Source organism: Dermacentor silvarum, chromosome 1 (genome assembly GCF_013339745.2).
Source record: "Dermacentor silvarum isolate Dsil-2018 chromosome 1, BIME_Dsil_1.4, whole genome shotgun sequence".
Classification (NCBI taxonomy): domain Eukaryota; kingdom Metazoa; phylum Arthropoda; class Arachnida; order Ixodida; family Ixodidae; genus Dermacentor; species Dermacentor silvarum.
Genome location: NC_051154.1, coordinates 108724836 through 108748522, shown reverse-complemented (window position 1 = coordinate 108748522; position 23687 = coordinate 108724836). Strand labels below are relative to the sequence as shown.

The 23687-nt window shown below is 44.6% G+C and overlaps 1 long non-coding RNA gene across 4 annotated transcripts in view; it reads right to left on the bottom strand.

Moving 5' to 3' along the window:
• The window catches only part of LOC125947436 (uncharacterized), a 48503-nt gene extending 25102 nt beyond the window's left edge, over nucleotides 1-23401 (bottom strand). For 2 of the 4 annotated variants that reach the window (XR_007468298.1, XR_007468296.1), the window contains exons 1-2: nucleotides 21451-22634; nucleotides 611-6617 (exon numbers count right to left, since the gene is read on the bottom strand). This is a non-coding gene — a long non-coding RNA (uncharacterized LOC125947436). Of the gene's footprint in view, nucleotides 1-610; nucleotides 6618-21450; nucleotides 22647-23250 lie in introns of those variants that run through there. The other 2 variants (XR_007468299.1, XR_007468301.1) reach the window with 2 other exon arrangements.
• Nucleotides 23402-23687: the final 286 nt, after the last annotated feature.

The following is a 23687-nucleotide window of genomic DNA, read 5'->3' as shown; positions in this document are numbered from 1 at the left end:
AGGTGCCAAGACCCCTTGGCCAGCGAGTGGAAGTATAACGTCCAGGAAAATCAATACTTCGTTCCCGCTTATCAGAAAGACGCTAAAGCACCTCCCACTACATCTCTCAGAGCATTAAACACAATCTACCCACCTGAAGTGCTGGATGCTCTTAACATTTCCGAGAACAAGTAATAAGGCAATGCAATTCAGAAAGGGCCCCGTATGCTTATTCGTACTCGACGCTGGCAACCCAGCTGCATCATTTGTGTTGAAATCAAAACTTACAAATCTCTTTCTCCCCATATGTATATTTCAGTCATCTTTCAAATACAAATGCAGGTTGTTGGTTCCATCACTTGGCGAGTCCGTTATGGTCCGAGATGTTTGAACGTTGCAAGTCCCATCTGACCAACGTCGGCTTTCATCACTGCAGTGCAATTAAGAAAATATGCTACTACAATTAACTTCACCAATTATTGCTGTCAACACCCACTTTCCCGCATCTCAATTTTCCTTGGAACAACAAATGATGCTTCACAAGAAAATTTGAAGTAACGATTACGAGACTACGGTGCCGGGTGTCCCCAACTGAACTTTCTCCTTCAGAGGTCTGGTCTGGCTATATAACCTTTATGTCCTTTATGTAATGACAGTGAATCTCTGCAACATTCCTTTTTAGCTTTCCACCAGTTCATTATTCAAATAAAAATATTTTTAGACGAACCCTTCCAAAACCTTGGCTTGAATTCGACTAGTCCGGTAATTCATTCCTTTGGGGCTAACATACTGGGTTAAAGCGACATGAACGTTTGTGAAGCCCTCTGCAACTTTCTGCGTGAGACAAAAAGAATTTCATGCTAAAATTGCTGTTTTATACCTGTGCTCAAATAATTTTTAGTGATATTTAGATATTTAAGCCTTCATATCTGTAACAGTTAACATTATATTTCACATTTACAAGACAGCTATTTCATTTCGCCTTATTCTCCTAAAAAACGATAATAACAGTCTTTTCACTGCCCGATTCATGGCCAATCCCACAGAGTGGGTTGCGCCATCTCACTAAGGAACTGGAACAAGGTCATCCCTCAGCTTTTAATCCCCTTCCCCTCCTTTGTGCAAAGTAACATTTCAGCGGTTGTTTGCACGCCAGCTAAAATCTCTGCCTTGTAATAAAAAGCTTCTCTCGCTGGAAGAGAGGCCAGACTAGCCTAAAATACCTTGTTTGCAAAACCATCCAAATCTTCGCCAATCTGCACTGTGGATATGCGCCATCAGAAAAGGAAAACGAAACGAAAGTGATCAGCCATGGATACGTTTAACGATCTACCAGCTGAGCTGGCTTTAAAGATTGTGTCCCATCTTCCTCAACGATGTCTGCCGATCATAGCCCAAGTCCCAACATGGTGGAAGACAATTGCTTTTGACCCCAGCCTTTGGAAGGAAGTGTGCCTCAACTTGAATTCTGCAAGGAACATGCAACACGTGTGCGACATTCTGGACAGGGCTACAATGATACGTAAGTTGGACATTTCGACGGGACCTCTTGATCTCGAGAGTATTGCTTTAGCCTCGATCCGGTTCAACATGTTGAAGAGAATAGCGATACCTGGCCGTGCATTGTCACAAGCTAGCATGTGGTCATACAACGGACTGCGAATCGCTCTGTACCGTCGTGCGGCATGGCAGGGATACAGCACTGCTAGGTGACATTCGCTCCTTGGAGCGCCTCGAGTGCCTTAAAGAGCTGATAGCTTCCTTCGAAGTGGGCTTCGACGACCGAATTTTTCTACAGCTATTTTTCAGTTGTCCCCACATCGAACTTCTACACTTCAACTCGTACCTGATATCCCGGAAAGACAGCTGGGAGGGCCTGAAACACCTGCGACATCTTGTCAGCCTTTATATAAGCTGGATTTCTACCGATGGCTTGCTGCATGCCTCTAGAAATTGTGGCAATCTAAATTATCTTTGCATTGTTGACGTTTGGAACGTGAATGAAGTGGGCGCATCCCAAGCGCTTCACCGAAGTAACATAATATGTTGCCATGACTTCTCTGAATCTGCCGAAAAATTGGTGCACAACGTTGCCTACATGCTGCAATGCCCTCTTGTTTGATGACTGGACAACTTTGGGCCATAATGTTATGGCAGCATTGAACAGCACATTCACGACATTGGCATAATGTCAATTCAACATCCTGAGGACGTAATCTGGATGTTGCCTAATGTCACTTCAGCTTTCAAGCAAGGTATGTTTGTGACATTCAAGCAACACTCAAATGATATTGCAGAACATTCAAAGCCAGACACAGCAGTGCTGTCAGCATGACACAGCTGATAGCACTGCAAACCCTTAAATTTATATTTGCTTGACATATGAGCACGGAACACCACCAAAGCAGAAGAAAAGCACAATCAAGTGCTTTACAAAACAAATATGGAAGAAATCCAGACATATATTACACGAACGTGTGTAGAGTGGCAACAGACAAATTCATAATAGTGGCCCTCAATCAGTCCACAGCGATATCGGCCTTCATTCAGACCCTTTCGACCTGCACCGCGGAGGTAGCAGCCAAAACGCTGGCCCTTCGAGATGCAGAGGCAAAAGAACAAGCTGCATTGGTCATGACAGACTCCCAGGCAGCATGCTGTTGATTCATGAGTACCGTCCCACACAAAATCCACAGAATGCTAGGCACCGCCACAGAATTGCGCCACGCGATAGTGTGGTGCTCGGAGCCCTCTTGACTCGAGGGAAACAAGGGTGGTGTGAACTGCTCAAGAAATAAGCACCCGAGCACTAGTTGGTCCTTTCGAGGAATTCCCCATTCACCCGCACATCATCTTCAAAAGCCAAAGAAAGGAGACAAAAATACAACCGCCCACACCTCGATCTTGTGGGAGAACAAGCCAGGGACTGGCACTGTATACAAACAAACACTTATCCACACCTCCAAATACTCAGTAAGATACACCCTGCACTCTATGAAGATACATGTCCTTGGCGGAGGGAGCGGTCAACTCTTGCCCATGTAACGTGGACATGTAAACTACAGCCTCCCAATTCCAATTCGCCCCTTAAGGCGCAAGTGCCAGGTAACAGGCAGTGGGAGGGTTGGCTTGCTAGTGAACATCTAGAGAGCCAGAGAGCTCTTCTCGATCAAGCCTAGCGATCCACAGAGACCAGTAGAGCCCTGAACTGAGGGACCCACCCACCGCCAAAAACCACAAAGAGAAATAAAGTTTATACTACTACTTGACAGTTTATGCATTTTAGTAGTTTTCTCGTTGCGGTTTCATGTTACGTGCATGAAAATGTGAAACAAAAATTGGTGAAAAACTTAATTCTTTTATGTATATTTCTTGTGTATCTTACCATCTGTACGAGCAGCTGATGAGTTTTGCACTATATAGTACCAACTCGCTCTAATCTAGAATCTTTAAAGTGTTTCACGTGTTGGTTTGCCTGATTGTTGTCTTGCTGTTGTCCATAGCACAGCATATAGATGCTGACTGCAAGTACAAGTGCATAATGCAAAAGCTGCAAAGTGATTCATAACAACTTTTTCATTATGGCTATAACAGCAAGACAGCAGTATGCACGTCCAGTGCGCAGAGGTTCTCGTATAAAGGTTCTCACAGAAAGTCTCAAAATCATCCACAAATGTTCATTTTCCATAAACATATCATTTAAGCTGAGGCTGCAGAAAAATCAGTTTCTATCCTTCTGACTTACTGCTCTAGAAATCATGTGTCGGTAGCTGCATGTGCTCCCAAGAAATTGCATAATAGTCAACGTCAGCTGCTAAGAACAACCACTAGTATTAAAGAATTTCTTGTGAAGGAGGAACATGTGGTGGTTTAATATGCACCCATGGATATGCATTCATCATCATCTTCATCATCAGCCTATATTTATGTCCACTGCAGGACAAAGGCCTCTCCCTGCGATTACCCCTATCTTGCGCTAGCCGATTCCAACTTGCGCCTGCATATTTCCTAAGCCAGGTTTGTCTAGGACATATTCACTATTGTTATTCACTGATATTGGGGCCCAGAACCACATTTTATCGAAGTGGAGAAATACATTTTAAGTGAAAACAGGCTATTTCAGAATCACTTTGCCACAAAAATTACTTCAATGCGTTCAGCAGAAGCGGAGTTATTGGCAATCAAACACGGCATCTGCTGTGCTCCCCTTCCTTCTAGCAATGCCTTGCACTGCGAAGGCTACGGCGTAGTGGGGCGGGGCCACAACAACGTCATCGAGGCGCGCAGTTGAAATTTTATTTTGCACTTCTGATTTTGGTGCCTACAAAGCACTAAACGTAACCCAAATGCGGTTGTCCGCAGCGATCCGCAGTGAGCTTAGCCACTGGACTTGTGGCGGCACCTCGCGGTGGCCGCGGTGTAGCCGACCGTTGCGACCAATAGCAGCCGTGTATTGGAGTGTGCTTTATTATGAAATAAAGCACACAGAAAAGAGCAAGGATCATGGGGTCTGTTGAAACAAGAGCGTTCGAGAGAAAGGCGACTTCGCGTTCTGCTTGCAAGCTCCACGGACCGTGTATGACAGCAGAACTTGGCTGAGATGTTCACAACAGCGTATGCTACCCGCGGACTATGTTATTTCACCAAGCCCGAGGGGTGGTTCAGGGCCCCTTTAAGGGGCCCAATGCATATTCATATTCACCCTAAAACTAGGTGGGGTGAATATGGATTGGTTCCCCTTAAATAATATCAGTTGTACTGGAGATTATCGGTGCCGGCACGGTGAAGTGTGAAAGAAGAAGTCGACGAACTAGTAGTGCGCGCTCGATCGGTGCCCAGCTGAGACTGCTCCGTCTTGTACTTCGGTCAGACGCCCTGTGGACTCACAAGAACAACCTGTGACGGTAGTAGACATCGGTCACGGAGGAGGTCGGTTGAGAGCGGCAGCGTAAGTCAGAGGGTGCAGTCACAGGCGGCGATGGAGAGGGAGGTGGGAGCGCCTCAGAAACTTGCGCTTGGATCACACGACGGAGCGACGGTTCTAGCGTGGAAGCAGGCTCAGCAGCACACGCCACAAGAGATAGCTGGCAAGCCACTTCTTCCCGAATGTATTGCTGAATCTGCGGCAGCAAGCCGGAGTGATCAGCGCTAAGGCATCCAGGCTCCAAGGCCGAGAGGTCAGCGGATTGCAAACCGGTGTGACGGGTGGAAAGGCGCTGCTTGCGCAGCTCGTTGAAGCTTTGACAGAGCTCAATTACTAGTGCAACTGTCGAAGGATTCTTGGCCATGAGCATATGGAAGGCATCGTCTATGCCTTTCATAATATGCCTTATCTTATCGACTTTGGTCATGGACGCATTCACGCGCTTACAGAGGTCGATGACGTCCTCAATGTAGTTCGTGAAGGTTTCACTGCTTTGTTGAGCGCGACCACGCAAACGGTGTTCAGCACGGAGTCTGCGCACAGTGGGACGGCCGAAGACCGAAGTGAGGGTCTCGGTGAAAGCTGACCAGGTTGTAAACTCGGCTTCGTGGTTTCTAAACCACAGATTTGCCACATCAGTCAGATAAAAGATGGCGTTGGTCAGCTTGTCGTGGTCAGCCCACTTGTTACGTGCGCTAACGCGGTCATACTCCGCAAGACAGTCCTCCACGTCGTGATCGTCGGTGCCGCTGAAGATGGCAGGGTCGCGCTGACGTACCGCACCAGAACACACGGCAGCCGGGGGGGCGGGAGCGGATTGCGAAGGGCCGGCGTCGTCGGTCATTGTGGCCGCAGATGGCAACGTACGGCTGCGGAGCTCCAGGTCGGGGAAGACGTTAACCCAGCACCTCCACCAAATGGCACGGGATGTTCTTGTAAGTCCACAGGGCGTCTGACCGAAATACAAGAAGACGGAGCAGTCTCAGCTGGACACGGATCGAGGGCGCACTACTAGTTTGTCGACTTCCTCTTTCATACTTCACCGTGCCAGCACCGATAATCTCCAGTACACAGTGAATAATAATAGTGAATATGTTCTAAACAAACCTGGTTATAATGTCAAACCATGCATTTATCTGCTTATATCATCCTGGCAAACAAATAATTCCACTTAGATAACACTAACTTTTCTTAGAAAAACAATGTGAACAGCACTGATAGCACACTTAAACAAATATATTTTACATTAAGCATCAAGGTTTTGTATCGCATATTAGTACACTCTACTAACAACTACAACACAATATACTATGTTGCCTTCACATTTAGGTCAGACATCGAAATTTTTTGCTTTTTGTCACATTCTCCTATTTCAATGGCAGAACACAATTTATACTTCCTAATAACAGCACAAATACTGTCCTTCACTTTGTAATGCACAAAAACACAGCACAGTACCACTGAGGTTATATACTATGTCCTCCCAAGCATCCGGCCCGCCTTTTTGCCTAAGCATGCAGACATGGCAGCATGTCTGAAGTAGTCAACACAGCACAGGGGGTAGACTAACAAAAGGAAGTCATTCAAGCACTGACAGCCAGCCTTAACTTTCACAGAGGATGGCCAGCAGCACAAGTGATGCACACATGCCTCCCTCGATAGCTCCACTTGCATCCAGAGATCTCACTGGTTTCCCAGTCAATAATGCGGTAACCTGCAGAGACATGACAAATTACATCAAACTATGAAGTGCCATGAGAAAAACTGAAGTAAGCCACGTTTACTGTGAAAACAGGCTATAAAAGTGCTTACAAACAACGTACGCTTCGCATAACTGTGAAACACAAACACTAGTGACTTTACGCAGGAGAATGTTACAAGAAACGTCAAAAGCAAATTTCCGTAAAACCTAACAATTATGCCATAAGTTTGGACACAAGAGCAAGGAAAGCACAACAAAGAAAACCCATAACTTCTACTTTTATTGCGCTAAGCAGCTAAGACCTGGGTATCAATGTATTCCTTTAACATAGTTTCCTTGCAACATCACGGTAGCTTGTTACATCCCATTCAGTGTTGGAAAATAACAAAAAATAACATGTCCCCAAATTAATGTGAGTTCACACCAAGAAACCTACAGCTATGAAGTGGATGCCCTACCACTATACCAAAACCACATTTAATCCGTGATGAAGGTAAGTTCCAATGAGTCGGTGATAAATTTGAGTAATGTGACTGTTTGGACTTGTTGGTACAACAGATATAGACAATGACAGACGTGTGCTAACTTCCAACAAAAAGCTTTATTTTCGGCGACCTGTGTTTATAGCTGTCACTCATCACATTGCGCATGGGCAATTCACCTCCAAAGCCAAGTCGCAAAATCTTTTAAGCCTCAATTATTTCACGTGATAGTTGATCACCGTTTCTGCTGAAAACAGTGACAACCATTGTGGTCACTGCATCTGAGAGACGTAAAAAGTGACGGTCATACCCTACATGCATAAGCTGTCTCACAATTTCAAGAAAACTGCAGATGGTTCTAAAGTTGTGTAATCAAAGGAAATGTTGCAGCGCACTGCACAAGCGTAACAAGCATAAACATTTGTTCGTCACCTGTGTTAGCAATGTGCTCTTTATTGTATCCCTCTTTATTGTGGTAAACAGTACATAGGTCAAACGGTACGCTGTATCAATGACCGCTTGAGAGAACACTCATACAATGTCAAGAAAAAAAACGTGCATGATGGTTGGCTTGCATGTCATTGCAGCTTGTGTGGCTGTGAACCATTGTTTGCTCAGTGTACTGATGTCAGCGGAAGCAGCGATCCACTATCATGTGAAATTAATAGAGGCTTAAAAGATTTCCCGACTTGGCTCTGGGTGTGTCAGCACACCGTCTGTACACTTGTCAAAGAGTTAAACCTCCTAAGAGTGTGAATTGCACATGTGCAATGTGATGAGCGACGGCCATAAACACGGGTCGCCGAAAATAAAGCTTTTTGTTAAAAGTTAGTGCACGTCTGTCGTCTCTTCTGTCGTTGTCTATACTTACACTTCAATTCACCGATAAATTTGTATGTACATAGAAACTACTGGCTTGAAAGACTATATATAGGGAAATGGGGTAAATAGAGGAGAAAGGAAGAATTCACAGGCAATGGTCCATCCATGCCTAGCATATGAAGTCCCAGAAGGGCTGTAGCATTGTGTGGGCCGTTCTTATTGGGTAATGTCCACTATTTGAAGTCCTAATGTGCAGCTTCAGATATTTCTACACCATGTCTTTGTAGCCCGGGGAACTCCCACAACATGTTTTACCATCGGTTGTGGTGAAAACATTTATTAGGTATTGGTCCAAGCATACAGGAGGTATGCTTGGACCAGCCCATAATGGACTGGTCCTTACAAGTACTAGGTGGAGGTCCCTAGTTCAAGTGCCTGAGTGGCACGTCGAGCAGGTAACTGGTGTTGTAGCACCTGCATCTTAGTTCGGCGAGCCCTCAGTTTTGTGGACTTTCGTGATGTAGTTCTGTGGTTCCTCACAAGGTGTTATGGCGTACGCATTTCTTGAAAAGATGCAGCGCATAGCCGGTGCGCCTTATTAGCGAGAATTAGTGAGAAAAAAGCACAGCAAAAGGCAGTTTTATGTTGGCTAGCTTGACAACAATATAACAAAAAAAAGAAGTACAGTTGTCAACTCTCAGTAATTTGACCTCGGTTAATTTGACTTTTTACTTTCGAACGTACTGCAATGTCCCAACAAGAAACCACATATTGCTACGGAACAGTGGCGTAGCCAGGAATTTTGTTCGGGGGGGGGCTCACGTTGCCGCGAGGCCTCCTCCTTATAGAATGTGTCGAGGGATCAAATACATGAATAATAACTGTATTGCCACTGACAATGCATATTAGATGCTGCAATGCAATTCTTGAGCGCTACGCACTGTCAAGACATGTAAAATATGTACTTTTTTCATAAAAGAATATATTCGTGTGTCCCAAAAATTGCGGCAGCAATAACCGATATCAATGCTTCCATGTTTTTTGTCTATTTAATAAGTACAAAAATATCACGCGAACTTTAGAACTGTATCAGTTCGAAACCAGCAAAGCAGTGCATGCACCTGATATAAAAAACGTAAAGGCCATGAAATGTTCAAGTTGAGGTCAAATATTTTGATGAATCTTTGTCATTCAAGAACCTTGTTTACATTTTTGTACATATGCAACGGCCAGAGAAAAACCTCAATGACGCTATCCTTCGTTCCGATGTATTGCGCAGGAGCAGCTGTTACCGTTCGTGTATTGTGAGTAATTGCATGGAAATTATAGTCGCAACAAAGAGCACACATAAAAAGCAGGAGTTCTGCAAAATATACATTAGAAATGCGAGGATACAGTGGAATGCACAGATGCGAAGATACAGCTTGGTGGTAATCCGGATGGTACAATCATAGAAAAGTCCTTTGAGATTGTCCTGTGCTTTTCGAACCGTTGGTGTAACTGTGCTAATATGTGGTCCATGAATGGAGTCAACACAGTTCTGCAGAAATATTCCTCAGCATTTTCTGATGCAACGCTCCCACAATCCTGCTGTCGGACACCAGTTCGTCGGCTGAGGATTTCCACATCCAGTTTTTTTGCCAGTTCCTGTACTTGTGCAAATATTTTTGAGAATGAAGCAGTCACATTCTTGCGGTCATTTTCGATCGCCTGCTGTACCACATCTATGTCGTCAATGGCGGCGCTCATGTCGATGTTCCTGGTCGGCAGGTTCTTTGCCAGAGGCACAGTCACCGCTAACACATGCTCCGCCGCATGCAGGCTCACAAGGAATGCCGGTGAAAAAAGTGCTTAAGCTAGACTATTTGTTTGAACTGAACTTTCGGCACTGCCATTTAATTTGATCTCCTCTAGAGCCGTGATCACCGGTTCAAACAGATTCACAAATGAAAGAACTGCATCATGTCTTTCCACCCAGCGCGTTTCACATAATCCCAAAAGTCGCTGCCTGGTGGACTCAGGACACATCCAAATTAACATTTCTCGTAAAACGTGTGAGCGGTTAGGAGATTTGCAGAAAAAGTTCGGTGTTGTCTTCAGCGTTCCAAAACAGTTTCGGATATCTGTGATGGAGCACGCTACACAGAGAACTAGGCTGAGGGAGTGGCTGGTGCAATGTGTGTATAGTGCGGCTGGATATTTCTGGCGAACGGCAGCTTGCACTCCATTCGTTTTACCAGCCATCGAGCTGGCACCATCATAACCTTGGCCACGAAGGTGATACATGTTTATTCCAAGGTCTAGCAGAAATTGCATAATGGTGTCGGCGAGGGCCCTGCCATTTTGGTCCTGAATTGGCACCAAAACCTAAAAAACACTTCTTCGATGTTGTTGACATCCTTGTTTAGGTACCTTGCACAAACAGAAAGCTGTTTGATTCCAGCAATATCTGTCGTTTCGTCAGCAAGTACGGAGAAGCAGCCTGCAGCGTTTACTTTTGCAACTAGAATTTCTTTGATAATTTAACCAAGAATTTATATAATTTGGTTTTATACATCTCGAGTTGCCCCAGTATGAGGCATTACTGGGGCAACTTTCCAAATGGTTCTTCAGATCTATGTCAGCTCATCATGCGAAGAAGCGCTCTGATAATACCAGTATTTTCAGCGGGGGCTTTGCTTAAATCCATAGGACCATTGCCCCTATGACCACGGAGAACCAGACCTTGTCGCCCGCAAAAAAGAGCTGTTGCAATAATAGACCGTCAACTTTCTTCTGGTTTCTCTTATTTTACTTTTCCTGCCCTGGTACAGCTGATCGATCACATTCGACGCTTCCTGAAAATGTTTGGAGAAAATTATCTGCTGCCAGCTGACAGTCACGGCGATATTTATTATTTAGTATTTTCGTGCGTGTGGAAGATTTCGAGTGCGTGCTTCTATTTCTGGAACGGCTTCAACGCGAGGGCTCCAGTGGGCGCATGTTGGCCCAAGTTAATAACATTAAACCAAAAAAATTAAATTGAAACTTTAAATTGAAAATCTTAAGCATGCCTTCGGAAATGTCAGTGCACCTTTCGCGTCAAGAGTTCATGAGCACTTTATACCCACAAAACTTCAGAATTGAAATCCATGCGCTCCGCAGATTCTGCGGCCGCCGCGCAATGCCGCGGCGCGCCTGCTCGCCATCGAAAAGCCCTTGAAACTTTGAGCTCGGATGGGGCTCACTGCGTTATGTGACTCCAGGAGCATGGGCGTTTCACGAAATCCAGCCCGAGTTAGCAATGTTCACAGCGAAATGTCTTTTCGAGCTTGAAAAAGACATTGTAAACAAAATCCAGAATGATTCCCGGCGCCGGTTGTTGTTTTGGTCACCGGTGGTTGTTTTGGTCGCCGGTGCATGACAGCACGAAAAAATTTCGTGGGGGGGGGCTGAAGCCCGGTCAGCCCCCCCTGGCTACGGAACAGAAACACACTTACTCAAATATAAAAGCATGTCGCTTTGGTGAATTTGGCCCCGACAGTGTCCTCTCATGCGAGCAGCGGCTCATAAGACTTGAAAAACAAGAAATTCAAAAGACAGCGCTACTGCTTCCCTTGGTTTGAAGCTGTTTTACTTTGCTTTTACATTACTTTTATTTTTCAAAACTTCCAGAAGTAAAAATTTTCCTTGCAGTTTAACACTGAGGCAGTGTTTAAACATGTCAGCGCTTGTTGATGCATGCCGGTTGAGTTGTGCATCAAGAGCAAGCAGGAAAACATTATAGACCACCTCGGGTGATAAAAATACCTGTTTTTATTCTGCCACTGTTAATTCAATCTTTCGGATAATTCAACCAAATCTCAAGCTCCCACAATGGTTGAATTATGGGAGTCGACTGTACCTCTTACTGCGTATCAACAACACACTCGGTTGCATTGATGGTGCTACGTATATATTACCCGACACTCAGGATGCTGGCAGATCTCGGAGGCGACACTCAGCAGAGGCAGCTATGCGCAACTGGCGTGTGTAGACAAGAAGTGCAAAGATGAATACTTTTTATGGTTACACACGTGTATTTTTCGTTTATTCACCTTAAGAATAGCAACTACAGTATTACTGAGAACATTCAGCCAATATGCTCAACTGTTGGTGGGCATGGCTGCTAGAGATGTAGCTGCATGATGACATTATGAACAAGAGAGCAGGCAATATCTCACTGTTTTTGACAACAGATTTTAAATTTACTGCAGATTGTAGTGGAATAATATTTCGCTCATATGTTCAAAGGAGCCTCTTCTACTGATCGGCAAGATTTTCTTCCTATGTTCAAAAAGGGTTTTGCGGTTCCTTTAAGGGCACCAAATTTAAAACAAATCTGCCAAGTTTGCACAAACATCTTTCAATGGCAAGACTGCTGCTGATATGTTTATAACTATAACGATTTCACTGTACTGCCCTAAACTCTACATCATCCTAACAACACCAGCGTCAGTTTCACTCTATCTTTCAGAAAAGATTGGTGCGCTAAGGTGGTTTAAGTAAAAATATTTCACAAAGTGCATTGACAGGCCTGCTTCTTGGTGTTCCATTCTCTCTCTTATCTCATCTTTATTTTTGTTGCGAGCTATATATCTTTATTGAAGTTGGCCCCTGCGACATGCACGGCACATTTCAGTACTACCACTTGCACAGCCAAATGGCTGTTGTGCTTCAGTATTTGGCGTGCGCAGCAGGAGCCTGCAAGACAAAATTAGCCGACACATTCCGAAGATTTGAGGACTTAAATGTGTTCCCCACTTCAAAGAATCATTTTCAATGTTGCTACGTCTTTTAATCTTTCACATTTCGAGGATTGTGTTAGTAGCCAGGAGGTTTGGTGAGAGCTTATTTTTTGTGTCCCTCTCTTTTTCCTTAAAATTCCTATGCACACTCCTTCCTCAGATACTTCGAAGTGCACACTAGTGAGCACCGCCAGGGACGACTGCCACACGGAGTATTTTAGACAGAGGTGTAAAAGGCAGTGTAGCTCTACTAGTCAGTTTTTCCATATCTGCCTGCAATCAAAAGCAGGTTAGAAGGCATGATAATAAAAGGCCAAAATAACTGCTAAAATTAAATTACTCATCACTTTTATCGCTAAGCAGGAGGACCTTGAGCTGCGTACATAAAGCAGGATGGTTAGCGTGACTGTGCTGATGTTGCTATGAGTGAACATAGCATTGTAGTTCCTTGCAACAGTAAATTTTATCATCATGGCACTGAATGTCACGGATGCACACGACTGAACTGCATTTCGTAGTGTGTACTGCATAGCCTTTGCCTTGAAGAAGTCAACTGGGCAATTCACAACAAAGTAAGCTCCCCCCTGCATATCACTTCCAAACACAACAACTGACCCCCGACATTTGCCCCCTTCGTCGAGGCAAATCACCCTGGGCCACGATTGCCACTGGAGGCCTTGAGCTGGCCACCTAACGAAGCCGAACAAAGTAAATAATTTTCACTTTGCATATATGAGGGACACAGCTGCAGCCCTACTAAATTCATCAGGTAATTCTCAAAGGAGTTTCTTACTGTTAATGCGGTGATGTGAACAAAGCACTCCCATTTACAGCATTTAACAGTAGCATGAGCCCACATAAACAAGTATGCTGTTCACTGATAGGATGCCAGGAGAGACACCATTCTTTTTTTTTTTTTTTTGCTTAGTATGTTTGCATATCACTTTGTCATAATGATGCCTCTTAGGGTAAATGAACAGACTACAGAGTACGTTTGGAGGCGCAGTTACTCTTATAGAACGCTGTTCAGCTGTTGATTAAGACATGCTCAGCTATGCACCACAAAACTATGTACTAAGCTAAAGAAAAAAAAAAGGAAAAAAATCAAAACAAAACCATACTTAGCAGCAAACAGCATGTTTTCCTTTCCGAATATAAGCACTGCTTCATTCCTTTTCGTAAACCTATACTAGTGATGAACTTCCTTGAGAACTACCTGATGCTGCAGCCTCGAGATGCATGAAAAAAAAGTCCAACCCCATGTTCCCACAGTGGCTAGTAAGGCTGCAGCCATGCTCCTCATGCATATGTAATGAAAAGCACTCACCTTATGAATCCATTTATTCAAGGCAATAGCTACATAGCACATACTGTGGGGATGCCATTGAGTTGTGGACACCCTCCATATTCCATGTTATGACAAAAAAATTACCAGTTCAACAGGACTGTAAGGCGTGCTAGGGTTGCGGCTTGCGCTAATTGGCTCATGGCGCAAAAGTGGGGGAACAGCGCAAAACTGAGGGGAACACAAGAGGAAGAAAGGACGAACACGGTGCTGATTTACAACTGATTTTATTTTTTGACATGTGGCCATATATATATACACCTTGACAGTCAAAAAATATAAGGAAAATAATACCAATTTAACATGATACACTTATTCCTATCTCTTGTCAACCTACATCATTGACCGGTGCCACAAGAATGTGCTATCAAGTTCTTTTTGGGAGAGGGTCAGAGAAGGCATACTAACACAATTTTCTTTTAAGCGTGCTATTTCTGCGGCTTCCATTATTTCTCTATACTCCATTTCACAAGCTGTTATCAGCACTGTGGAAGCTACATGAATTCTTAGCCAATAGGAAGGCTGAATGCCCCTCAAGATGTGCTCATCCGCGGCGCCTCATCTGCTCAGCGTCTGCTTGCCATCCTGCTACATGCTCTATGGTTGGTTGATTGATGCAAAAAATGTTTTGACGCCGTAACCATAAGCCACGTTTACATGCATGCGACAACAGGGCTTCGCTTTACCTGTACGCTTACCCTGCAGTTACCTCACAGCCTCCTTAGCATGTAATAAGGACGAACGCCATCATAAATGTTCACCTGCAGCAAAGCGTCCGCTCGGTGTCTGTACTTGGCGTTTGCTCGCTACCGTCATCCAGTACCATGCTAGAACGGGGTAGCAAATTAATGATGCAGTGAACAATTAGGCCTTTATAGCGTTCCACATTGTCAATGCATCCCCAGTGCTAATGCTGTGGCGCCATCTGCTAACTGGAAATCAAATCAGTTTTAATGCACGGCGCCGTGTCTGCAGTCCTAGCAGCGTGAAAACAAACAGCCAATCTCAATAATTACGACAAAACATGCCTAATGCTTTGACCTCAGCATGAGACGAGACTTAGCGATGATGAATTTAGCCACTTGTATCCTGCTGGCAGGGCGGCACACCAGTAACAAGCGCTAATTCGGATCGAAGCGGGTGGTCGGCGCTGTATGGGTGCTGCCACGTTGCTATAGGTGATCATGGTTAGGGTGGCTACGGTATTACGGTTACCAGCGGTAACTGCCACAGTAATTCTTGGTATACGCCGTGCATGCACAAAGGTCCTAACATGTCATGTATCCCTGTACCGTATCACAGTGGTGCCACTGACGAACTGAGATTTGGAACAATTTTTGGAGCAGCAAAATCTTAAATTTTGGAGCAGTTTGGAACATCCACATACAGATTTCGGAGCACTTTGGAGCTAATAAATCGCAGCTGATGGACACGCCCTAGGCTATTTCAAACACTTAAAGTTGACAAGCGTTATTCCAGAAAGTATTTGCTTGCTGTAAAACAATGTTGCTTTGCCTCTAAATACATGAGTTTCCCTTTAATTTAAATGAAGACAACAGTGTGCTGTAATTAGTTTATTTCAAGTTGAGTGAAGATGCTCAGATGTTGCCTTTTATATCGTATGATTTTTTCATTGACAGCTGACACTTTGTTATGTTTTCAGCAAGGTCTAGCATCAGTCAGAAACACCTGGCCAGACTCAATGTCATCAATGCTTTTCTGAGCCAGGCCTGCCGTGAGGAGCCCCTCGTAACGCTCAGTCATTGCTTCAGACGAAACCAGGTACTCTTCAATGGTCTGTTTTTCCTCGAGAAGCTGAAGCCTCTGTTCAGCAACTGGCCAATTCTCAACAGGTGTCGACCGATTATTTCGACACCAGCAATTCAAACAAGCTCGATTATTCGGACTACTTTGAGGCACCATCACTTGCCCATCAATTTAAAGTATAAGTACGACCGAAATTTCGGGCACCTTAAGGTACTAAATTCTATATAATTCGGGGTCCGCCTGCACGACTGTGTGCCAATTTGACCGCCCAGTTGAGCGGAAATACCAATATTTTGGCGTTGATACGTCGCTGGCATCGCCGCAGCATGGTGGTCGGCCATGTTGCTGACACCTCCTGGAAACCGAAACTAGCAAAGCCTAGTTAATCCAGCACCGACCACACCCAAACCGTCAAGCGAACTCCGGCAAGCCATTCGGGAGTGCATTCGGGTTGGCTCCGCGTGTCCAGCGTTTATTCATTGACGTGTTAACTAGCAACACGGTCGCGGTGATTCAAGTTGTTTAAGCGGCGCCGACTACACCCTTCATGTCTCCGCCAACGAGGACAGTGACTGTTTCAAAAAAACAAAAACAAAAAAAAGCCCGCCGTCATTCGGCTATGATAGTGCGGTCGACTCCTGCGTGGCGATTTTGTAGCGATGCATTCCGCTCGATTCTATATGCCGCCCTTATCGTCCATCGTTCTCTGCCTGCTGATACTATGTAACAAAGGCAAAGCGCTGCTCTTATACCACTGACGAAGCGCAAGGAGTGCCAGCGGAAAAGGCATCGCTACAAAATCGCGGTCCTGTTGCCAAAGGTTGAAGATTCGGTGCATGCATTAATTGTACTTTCGTCATTTTGTGGCGACAGCATAACAATGGTAGAGATAGGGACTGACCAGATCGTAGGCAAGCGTACATGAGCGCAAGACCCGCATTGACAAACTTCTCCTTTATTTTTGGACGATCCCTTTCCGGGATGCTTTCACTTTCGCGACATTTCGCGCGACTAGCACTGGACACGCCAACGGGTGATAGCATTTCTGGGACACTACCAAGTATGCCGACGCTGACGCTAGTGACGCGAAAGTGAACGTATCCCCGAAAGTGGTCAACCGAGAATAATGTCTTTTTTAGCCACTGGCGGAATAAATTCAGTTATTTTCTGGTGAATTTGGATATTTCCGACTCCCAGTTATTTGGACTTTTAGGCGGTCCCCATAAGCCCGAATTATCGGTTGCCGTTCGGTTTATGAAGCCGTTTAGTCATGCATGCTACGCACGTCTGCGGGCCACTGCGGCCACACACGTAATGCGCAGGCGCTAATTTGGCGCACTTTGGCGCAAAATCGTTTATTTTTATCAGGATGGCGCAGGAAATCTCGTATGGTGCAATCTGGCGCATTTGGCACAGGAGTGGGAGCACCGGCATCAAGTAGCGAGGAAAAATAAAACTCTAGTGTAGCCAATAATCAGCCAGTTAGGCCCGGAACTATATACTGCTGCACAAGGATATTGCCTGTGTATGTCTCGTACCTTTGGCAGTGCCGACAACAGTTTGTGAGATGGAGTATAGTTCTTTTTTTTCTCTGTTTTTTTGCTGTAACGTTTGTTCCTGAAAAGATTGGAGCGCAACCACAATCCCCGGTGGCCACTAATGGGTTTGTGTATGTTGTAGTTAAGCTCTTTTTATTCTCTTATGTATGCATCTTCCTTCCACAGGACAGCGGGACCGAATAGACAACACCTTCAATACAGTTTACAAAGCGGTTTTCATATAAACTGTATTGAAGGTGGTGTCTACTCGGTCCTGCTGTCCTGTGGCAGGAAATACATAGGACAAACAGGAAGATGCTTAAATGAGAGATTAAAAGAGCATCAACGTACACAAAGCGATTAGTGGCCACCGAGGTATCCACTGCAGGGATTGTGGTTGGGCTCCAATCTTTTCAGGAACAAACGTTACAGAAAAAGACAGAGGAAAAAGAACTAGAGAAATAATGGAAACCACAGAAATAACACGCCTAAAAGCAAATTGTGTTGGTACGCCTTCTTTGACCCTCCCAAAAAGAACTAGATTTTTGACTCGTAGATAATACAGCACATGCTTCTGGCATAGGTCAATGATGTAGGCTGATGAGAGATAGGGATAAGCGTATAATGTTAGTATTATTTTCCTTCTTATATTTTTTTACTGTCGAGGTATATATATATATATATATATATATGGCCACATGTAAAAAAAAATTTAGTTGTAAGTCAGCGCCATGTTTATCCTTTCTTCGTTTTGCGTTACGCCAATTTTTTCGCTGTTCCCCTACTTTTATTGCAAGGCGATGATAACGAATAGCAATATCGGCACTGTCATACTAGCCATGCTGCTCTATGTACGCAACTCAAGGTACCGTCGCAAGAGATCACAAATTAAAATGTTGCCATCAGAGCCAAAGCTGAACCGGCATCGGATCTCTTCACTGCCGAACAAACCAAACGGATAAACTTGCTCTTAATAATTAAGTACACGAGGTTGCTGTGGGCCCAGGCCAATAGAGTGAATGTGCCCAACTCGACAAGCAGCGGCAGGCATTGATCACCTGCAGGTAAAATAGAATTTGCCTTAGAATAATTTTCGCGCATGATTAACAAGAGGAAGGCTTAGTTTTGTCCCCATGTGAATGAGCTAGCCAGCAGCACAAGGCCAGTTTGAATGCTCAATACAGCGCAGCGCCAACTTAGAGACCTGAAGTACCTTTCTTACCACTTGGTTAATTTGCCTGCCTGTAAATGGCTTCGTGCAAGCAGCCCCTGGTGGAGCGGGCTACGGCTGCTCTTTCATAAAACAAGTAATCTGGAAGCGCTGCCTAGAGTGTTACTTGTTGGCCAGCATGTAAGGTCAAATATGCAACCAACTGTCAGCATGCTTGCTTCACGTCTACTGCAGTAGTCCCAACCTTCCTTCAGAAGTTGAAACAGAAAACTAAAACAAGCTCTGAAAAACATCCCGTCAACTACAAAAAGACAGTGGCAGCCAACATGAAAAGAGTGGCGGCGAGTTTGTCAGCAAGTTGCATCTTTTACTCCTGCAATGTTTGCATTTTCAATTGAACAGCCGAAATAGGCAAGGATTTAAAAAGAAACGAACAGCACCCTTCATTGATGTGCCAGTGTGGAGCACGAGTTACCATTGTTCTCTCGTAAGGCCCATTTTGAACATGCTGCTCACTGTGCATGAATTATCACTAAGAGAGCAGGTGTAAAACCTTATCAAATACTGATGGCCCAATACAGTGACTCGCATTAGTGTAAATTGGTGTGAACAGAGATGCAATTAACGAGGAAACTTCTTATTGTTCTAAAATAACAAATATTGGGCAAAAATGACACGTTTCTTTACCACTGAGGTTGCCTAATAAGATGTGATTCTGTGATTTGCATGTGGTGCTTTTGTCAGCATTTCATGCATTTGCAGCGCTTTAAAAATAAAGGAAAAATGAAGAGAAGAGGAAAGATGCAAGGACAGGTAGGACGCTGGTCTAACACATGAAAAGGTGCATCATAACACATGAAAAGGTGCGGGTATACAGAGACACTCACTGATCATGCGCCAACAGACGGCGGAACATGAATTGTAGAGCATGCTTCAAGCCACTTATCAAGGATGCATGGCAGACAGGTTTTGATACAGGTAATCGCTTCTTTCATTGACAGTGTGGTAGAAGCTGTCCTGACACATTTATTGTTTTCTTTTTGAATGCAAAATGCTTCAAGAATCAGAAGGCACTTTTCGTACCTGCCTAGAACGTGTGCTGCTAAATATAGGTGTGCAGTGCCATCGTTTACAATGATCCACCAAGTGACCGGATCCCACTAGTGCCCGGACTTGCACACAGTGCTCTCTCAATCTGTCGTTAAAGCAATGACCAGTTTGGCCAGTGTAGCATTTGCCACATGACAAGGGATGTAGCAAATATCCCTAGCACTACACGCAATGAAATAGGTAGCCTGCTTCTTTGTGCAGGCAAGACCTTTGTGCCCTCGGTCACATGCGAGCCTGCTTTTAGGGCACTGAAAACAGCACAGGGACACCAAACCTGGCGGCCATGCTTTTCAAGCAATGCCACAGGTGGTGCACATAACAAGGCACAACAACCGGTTGTTTATTCAGCCGAATCTGGGCACCTTTTGCTTTTGATCCTGTGCGCTTAATTAACCTCTTTGAGGAGGCCTTCTAGCACAAAGGTGATCATCTGTTGGGGTAAACCCGCCTTGCCAAGATGTTGGGCTTGCCCTTGCAAGCTCCTTGCCAGCCAGTGTTTGTACGACTTATTGGGGGCTGAGCACAAGCAGTTGGCAGCTATTGTAATTTAAGAATTAAATTTAAGAGAGATCTGCACCAGGTCTAAATTTCATTCATGAGATGCCTGTTGACGATTGCTTGCAGTTCCTTGATCTCAGTATTTCCCTTGGAGAACACGTTTGCTATCAACTGAAATCAAGAAAGGGCATCTTAAATTACAATTCAGCTTGCTTAAAGGTGGTTAAGCGTGGCATAGCTACCAACTGCTTGCACTCGGCTCTCAATAAGTCGTGTGAACACTGGCTGGCAATGAGCTTGCAACAGCATGCCCAACGCCTTGGCCCCCAAAGGCAGGTTTACCCCAACAGATAATCACCTCTGTGCTAGAAGGACTCCTCAAAGAGGTTAATTAAGCGCACAGGATCAAAAGCAAAAGGTGCCCAGACTCGGCCGAATAAACAACCGGTTGTTGTGCCTTATATGCACCACCTGTCGCACTGCTTGAAAAGCATGGCCACCAGATGTGGTGTCCCTGTGCTGTTTTCAGTGCCGAAAAAGCTGGCTTGCATGTACCAAGCAGTCAACGACCGAGGGCACAAAGGTCCTGCCTGCACGAAAAAGCACACTGCCCCTTCGTTGCATGTAGTACTAGGGTCGTTTACTACATCCTGCTGTCATGTGGCAAATGCTACATATGCCCGACTGGTTGTTGCATTAACGACAGATTGAAAGCACTGTGTGCAAGTCCGGGCACTAGCGGGATCCAGTCACTTAGCTGACCATTGTAAGCGGTGCCACCTGCACACCAATATTTAACAGCACATGTGCTCTAGGCAGGTACAAGGATGAAAAGTGTCGTCTGACTCTTGAAGCAGTTTTCTTTCAAAAAGAAAGTGATAAATGTGTCAGCACAGCTTTTATCGCACTGTCAATGAAGGAACGCGTTCAGCTCTATCAAAACCTGTCTGCCATGCGTCTTTGATGAGTGCCTTCAAGCATGCGCTACAATTCATGTTCCACCATCTGTTGGCGCATGATCAGTGAATGTTTCTGTATATCCACACCTTTTCATGCACTATAATCAGTTGAAAACCAGCGTTCTACCTGTCCTTGTGTCTTTCCTCTTCTCTTAATTTTTCCCATTTCCTTAAAGTGCTGGAAATGCCTGAAATGTTTATTTTTCAACTAGCCCTGGTGGCCGCTGTAACTACTGCTTTTTGTCAGAATTTTCTTCATGGACAACATGCATGCATCCCCTCACTCCCACGAATCATTCTGGAGCAGCACTTGATTTTGGCTTTCTGTGATGTTTGCATGCATGTGTTCTGTTTTTACTGTTTGAATGCTTTAGAGAAAATGCTCACCCAAGAACAAGTACCCCAAAAGTTGCATTTCAACCAGCTCATCCACTTCCACTGTATCTGCAAGTCAGGCTACACTCCTCCTGGTTTGTTTCTGCAGATGCAAGAAGCAAAATGAAAAAATGCAACCCACAGGTAACTGGTCCAATATTTACGAAACTCTTATTTATCAACAAACTACAAAGTAGTAATCAAGCAAGTCATGCATTAAGGTCAAAATATAATTCCAAAAAGTATGTGTTCAACAAATCACTACTCAAAACGCCTAATGAGTATCTGCCAATTAGTGCCGCACACAGTGGTTACTGTCAAATACTTATTAGAATATACAGAACTTTCTGTACGACCAAGATTGAATAATGACAGAGAAGCCATGAAAAAAACTAAAGCTGCTCGCATAAATGTAACAGTCAAAAAAAGGTTTATATAAATAGAGTTAGTCAAAGCTTGACTGCTTAATAGGACCGTGGATACAAGGACTTTCTTTTATTTTTTACTTTAACCCATCCTTCCGAATAAACGTAATGTCACTAGTTAATGCTTCTTTTGTGTAGTCTCTCTTTCGTCCTTGCTTATTTTTGTGCTGAATTTTCGCCAAGGCATTATCATTTGTTGGAACATCTGTCATGTCACATCCTTTTCCCTCTTTGTGACAGCCACCTGCTGTTCCAACTTTCACATTTTAATTTCGCTAGCAGCTACTACAGCAGTGATGAATAATTATGTTGTCACCCTGCAGTCATTATGATCATAGAAATATGCAGGGATTTTACTAGAGGGGGCTAAACTACACTGCCCAGCACCTGTTCATCCCAATTTAGTTTCCGTTTCGCAAGCTATTCACCCTGGGACATCTAAATCATATTCAATGAGAAATAAAAAAAACACCATAGCATATAATATTTACTATTTATTCAGTAATCGTTTACCGCACTTCTACTTTGTAATGCCCTCTTGCTGTTGGGCAATGTTTTGTCCACTGCTTACTTAAAACGGCCTGTTATTATACATCAAGCACTATGATGCAAACTGGTGCAAGGTAACAATATTAATGGCACTCTCTTTTTGTGCAAGAAAATCCACAAGGTGTTGATTGTCGTGCAGTCATAAATATGCTCGTTAAAGCACAATCGAAGACATGACACAGACGTACCATGGTTCTACAAATAAAAAACGTCCATAAAAATCTGGCATTGTGCTTTTCATGACTGTGCACTCGGTTTGTGCATTCCTCCCCTCCAAGCAGGCCAGGGGGGCCAAGTCCCCCGAGACCACCCTGTACGTACCTCTACGATTACAATGATGACTCAGAGCAACAAAAAGCTACTTAACGACAGAAGTGTGCACTAAGTTTGCAAACGCTCATGTTATGTAAGCCGATGTCAGACGGGCACGCACTATCGCGATCAAGCCGCATCGAGAACGAATTCTTTATCTCGGTCGTCAAATGTTCACTACTACACTGGATCGAGCTGGCCGAGTTCTACCGCGCAGGGTGCCAACGAGCAGGTCCTAACGAATTTGCTTAATCTACAGCTAAAATTATAGCGCACACATCAGACATTGCGACCGACCGCGACGCGGGGATCGTGATTAACTGGATCTGGAGCTCGCTCGCGATCGAAGGTGTTCGTGCAGCAACAGTCTATTCTCATCGAGCTCAATCGGTATCGGGTGCGATTGCGAATTGAAAGTTCCCGTGTGATACCGGTACTTCGCAATTCGGGCGGTGCGCGTATAAAAATTGCTTCGTTCGTGTCTGCGAAGAGACAGTGCACAAAACGAGCGGTAGAATGTACTCACCTTATGACGAGGAAGTATAGAACACATGAGCTGTGATGCTGCGATCACCATGGCCGGTATTTTGTAGTGATGCCTTTTCGGTAATAATGCCTTTTCGCGCTTTGTCAGTGGTCAGAGCGACGGTCCGCTCGCGTTATCAACGGGATCAGCCGGCCGTGAGCGGTCGGTGTTAAGACTAGTATTGGTCGCTACAAAATCACGGCCCATGTGATCACCCGGCTCTGAGCTCTCATCGCGCGCGAAGATATTCGAAAACTTCACAACATCCGGCTTCCATAATCGCTTCCGACGCTTGCAGTATACTAAAGCAAAGCCTTTGAGATTCGCTATTATTATTCGGAGGAGAACTGTGTGTTCAATGGATGTGGGCATTACCAAATCTCGGAGGTCATCTCTCTCTTTGGAACGGCGTTTTCATTCGACAGCAAATTTGCGGG